Below are 5679 nucleotides of genomic sequence, written 5' to 3'. Positions count from 1 at the left end.
ACCCCCCCCCCCCCTTTTTTTTTGGGGGGGGGGGGGGGGGTGGTGTATGGTAGAATTACCCATACATTTGGCAAAGACTTTTTATGACTGGTTTATATAATATATATATATATATATTATATAAAGAAACCTATTGATCATATATTGATTTCAACAACTTTATGACAATTTAAATGTTAGCAAACGTTTTGATTCTTTGGCTAAAGACAAGTTACATGTCTGGCTCTATATATATATATATATATATGGAAAGAAATAAAGTTTTAGTATCACATTATTTTTTGAATGACAAAGCTACAGACTTTCAAAAATAATTTTTATTATTGTTCTAAATACTTACCATGTAGTGTTTCGTATTAATTAAAAAAAAAAAGTTATCTTTTACTAGATTTTCTAGGAAAAGAAAGTGCTATAGAGAGCTTATATCTTACGAGTAGTGTATTCTCGCAAGGATAATTAATAAAGGTGGTTGGGCTATTATATTCTTGGGACAACGTGCAGAAACTATTTGTCTAACTATATTGGATATACTATAGACGGCACAATTTGTCTCAAAACAGTGACTTGGTCCACGCCTTATTTCCACCACCTATTTTGGTAAAATCATATTGTATAATTTCCAAGGAAAAGTCAGGTAATATCTCTCCTTTATTTTCAACATTCCTTTTCTTTCTCGTCTCCCTCTTACTATCAACTTCTTGGGATGCGATATCGGTGATGTTTTTGATTTTTAGAGGCAAGGGAACAACATCATAGTTATAACTTACCATTTGTTGTAATATATGAACTAATTGAAAAAAGACATTAATGAAATGACTAGACATGTGCCATTGATAACAACTATAACCTTATTTAAAATTTTATGACAAAAGAGTGCTCCAATGATATATATCTCATTAGGTAGCTAGACTGAGCACTAAAGAACAAGAGATTTAATTAATTATCTCCTACAAACTACTCCACGGCTATTCTTCCCACTAGAGCAATTTAGATTGCCATACTCCAAATTCACCAAAGAATTGCCTTCCATGAACTAACCAGTAAACCTTGGCAAAGAGACTTGAAGATGAGAATTCTTTATTGCTGCCCAAAACAGGCATGACCCCATCTTCACCTTACACATTGTAAGGTTGAATTTTTGAATCATGTATTGGCTTTATTCCATGCCAAATTTACTTGTAATTTAGCAATTAGATACCCTGTATTTAGGTGAGAATTATGTAAGGGTAGTGTGTGATAGAGTGCAAAGAAAACTCAAGAAGTGTATAATTTGAGGGAGTCTCGAGATTGGATCTCGCGACTAGCAAGTCGCCGAAATGGCACACGTGTGAAGCATGCAGGGAGAGCTGAAGGGTCACGACAGCTGGAGCACTACAAGACAAAACTTCCAGTCTGGCCAGGCAGTTAGTTTGCAACTCAAACTCGTGAGGCCGAGTCACCAAAATGCCCTGTTTGTTGAAAAAACTGACCTTTCACATTCCTCATACACCCTACTATAAATACCCTTATACCCAACTCACATAAATGAGTATTAAAATAAATATGATATTTTTTCCAAAAATATCCAACATCTTTCAATGTTTTCTAAGAAACTTTGTTCTGATTTTCCTTCCTTGTTATGTAAGTTTTGCTTAGTTTCTGTATCACATAGTTGCTCGCATTAGTTTGGCCTAGAACACCATTAACTTGGCCAATCAATGCATAAAACTTGAAGCTCAAATCCAGATGAGCAAAGCAATCCTCTTGTGTGATGACCAAGGGCGGCGCTATAGCTTAATCAGGGGGTTCAAATGAACCCCCTGACTTCAAAAAAAATTAATTTTATATATGTAAAAAAAAAAAAAAAATTGTTAGTTTAATACTTTAATTTATTCTTAAAAATATTTTTTTGCACACCCTGACTTAAATCTTGCACATCCTTATTACAAATATTTTTCGACTCTAAGTGTAAAGAGTACGTGTTTGTGAATCGTAAATGTAATTCTTTTTTATAAATTTATATTATATATGTGTGAGTGTGTCTAATAGTGATTGTGTACATTACTTTTTGTTATAATGTTATTTGTGTAAATTATGATGTATGTGGTTGTTTGCGTGTACAATATAAATATAATATAACTTTATAATAGAGAGGGTTTTTTTACATGTAGTATTGTCATCGTATTATAATAATTTTTGTTATAAAGTAAGTAAAATTCAAGAAAAAAATTGTAAAGTTAGTGATTGTTCAAGCATTTGATTGGTAAAGTAGGCACGTAGTGTATAATTTTATTGGTGAATGAGTGTGGTTGTATGCGTTAATAATTAATACAGAGCCAATGAGTTGAGATTAGTTATTTAGTCTAAAATATTTTTATAAAAACAAAGTCAAATAGATAATAACAATTGTATAAAAAAAAATGTTTGATAAACTTAACAAAATAAAATGGTCATAGACTCATAACTATCGACATTGGCAATAGATACTCATAATGAAATATCATGTAACCACCGGGCGCGTTGGTCAACTGGTAAGGGGTTGTCCTAGCTTAACCAAGGTCTCATGTTCGAGCCTTGGGTATGCAGCTGCGTTAAAACTCGGTTGGGAGAGCTTTGCCGCCCTTGTGGTCCTACCCGGCTCGAATCCGGATTTAGTCGGAGCCCCTGTGGTTCCGGATACCGGGTGGTTTAACCAAAAAAAAAAAAAAAAAAAAATATCATGTAACATTCAAAATTTAAAAAAATTTTTATTAAAAAATGTTAATGAACCCCCTAAACAAAATTTCTGGAGCTGCCACACTGTGATCCCATGATTTTGAACACGCATTCTCGGTTTATAAGCACGACTGTTGCTTTGAGCATGAAATTTCCTTCAACCTCCACTTCTACCAAGTTTTTTTTTTTTTTGGAGAAATACCACTTCTACCAAGTTAGTGTAACGAAGACTTGTGATTGTAACACTTGGTGATGTCACGGACTCCCACTTAGTGCCTTCACCATCAAGCAAGTGTATGGGTTCACCATTGAAACCTAGGGGAAGGCAATCATTGGAGTCGTCTCAAATTGATGAATTCTTGGCACCAATGAAGAGAGTGTGGGTGTCAAATAGGATTCCTAGAGACTGGACCCAAATGAAGTCCCTCTACATGTTTTGGATTCTTTTTTCAATGAAATGGACATTGATATGCAGGTTAGAATCAGAAACTATACAAAAGTCTTGGCCTTTTCTTCCATATTCGTGGAACACGGAGCCAAGTCGGTTGCAATTTGACCAAATTTGCATGTGTCATTGATACCAAAATTTACTCACCTCATATGATATATTTTTAACTCATAGCAATAGATTTAGTAGGCAGGAATTTTTTAGCATAGGCCAATTATTAGGATCTAGTAAAAATTATAAAAGTCACACCAGTCATTCTGCACATGCCAATTCATGGAAAATGCTAAAGAAGTTATCAACTATTTTCTGAAGGCTTACAAAATGATGCGGTAATTAGGTTGATTAGTGTCATTATCACTTTAACGACAGTATAAATTAATGTATGAATTGTTCTTTTTTTTTTCTTTTTTTTTTTTGTAATTTATCACACATATAAGTTAATTTGAAAAATCCATTTGTTTTCATAAGATCTTGAAAGATAATATTTTTTCCCACATAATTATTCTAATTAATATATATATATATATATAATTTGATTTTTATAGTTACAAATACAACTAAATTAAACAAAAATATGATGACAAACTATTCCTAAAGGCTATATTGTTAGTGCACACTCTTTGTTGCACACAATGTACACGCAATTTTTTTCTTTTCTTTTCTTTTCTTTTAACTAGAATTATTACTTGAAGTCACAATTTTAGTTTAAAAAAGAACTTATGTGTACGTTGTGTGTAATAGGAAGATGTACATAGTACAACAAGTCCTAATTTAATTTATTATCTTCTTCTAAACAAACATGTGTGCATATATTGTGTTTCCATTTTATATATATATATATATATAAAGTGAAATGTTTGACTTTTTGTTGACCTCACCTTATTGTGCCACATGGCTATACAAATTAGTATCACGTTTACATTTAAAAACACTATAACATTGTGCCTTTTCGTTTGGTGGAATGAAAATAACGTTTCAGTGATATTTTCACTTTTCAGTCCCGACCTCTATGTCACCAGTGCAATATAAATTGGAAATAAGCAATGTTCTAATAAATAACTATTTATTTTAGAACTTTTTTTTCTTTTTGAAACTGTTACAGATAAAAAGAATATATCATATGAAAATCTTTCATATCCTATTTCTCAAAAAAAAATAAAAATAAAAATAAAAATCCTTCGGATCCTAAACATGCACAAAAACACTTTCAATGTATTATAACTTTTCACGTCCCCTACTCAATTTCTTTCCTTCCTCTGCATCTCAACATCTCCACCACGTACTTCGTTTTTGTCCATTCCCAATAAACCACCAATCTTGCGGTTACAAGTCCTTGGTAAAAACCAAAAAAAAAAAAAAAAAAAAATTGTAGTGCTCATATTTTGTGGTTTGTGTGAATCTCTTGTGAGATCCTTGAGAAACTTTCCTTCACATAAACTTAGGGTTTTCAAGGTAGAGATATTATCAACACCTTGATGACCAACTCAGTTGCTGCCATTGGAGCTTAAAGAAACACAAGCGGGAGTGCTTGTATCTTGTGGACAATCCAAGAAAGAAGGAGTCCGTGGATTCAGAGCTTACACGTGGTCGTATCAGTAAGTTCTACTGGTGGGTAGCATTAGAAAGTCGAGCGTGGTGCTTGTAAGTCCTTTTGTATGAACTTCGATTCTTTTAATATAGTGGATTCAAGTTTACCTTGAGGATAGCTAGGTTAAATCCTCCCCAAGTTTTTACTAGTTTGGTTTTCTTGGTGATCATATCTTTGTATTCTTTATATTTCCGCTGCTTTATATCTTGATATGATTATTTGATTGTGTTAACCTAGATTTGGATAATTTGACTAAGTTAATCACTTGACTAATAAACTAGATTAATTCAATTGTTGTGTTTTAAGGGGTCTAAAAACCTATCAAAAAGTCATAACTATTCATATTAGATATATATTAAGGGTTCTATCGAATGAAAATATACTTATTGACCGAAAATGTGTCTATTAAATGAAAATGTGCCTATTGAACTAAAAGGTGCCTATTCAATGAAAATGTGCCTATTGAATGAAACAATGCCTATTGAAGGGTCATAATCCTTTAGGTATAAATAGTGGTTCATATTCATTTGATAATTTCTTCCCATCTTCTTTTCTTTCACCTTTCTTAGAAGTAAAAGTAACCTGTGGGTCTTCTCCAAAATTACTATTTGTAGAACCAAATAAATTTAGTTGTATCTTGGGCAAATTTATAGTGACCTTTTAGCAACTCTTTTATGGGGGTAAATATTGTCTAAGGATAACATTCAATTGTGCCTTTAAGTCAATCAAATTTTTTGTTTGTCTATTGGATCATTTTGTTATTTCATTATATTACTCCTCTATATTTCAAAAAAATATATATATATATATTGTTGAAGTCTAATCTTCGTCTAGCATAACTGAAACGAAGAATTTTTAGAGGAATTGAGAGACTTTATTTATTTATTTATTTATTTTTAATATAATCTACGGATATATGGCAATCGAAGTGTTTTTTTTTTTTTTTTTT

This window comes from Quercus suber, unplaced genomic scaffold, assembly GCF_002906115.3.
Source record: "Quercus suber isolate HL8 unplaced genomic scaffold, Cork oak 2.0 scaffold_149, whole genome shotgun sequence".
NCBI lineage: Eukaryota > Viridiplantae > Streptophyta > Magnoliopsida > Fagales > Fagaceae > Quercus > Quercus suber.
Note: the sequence above shows the minus strand (reverse complement) of the source record.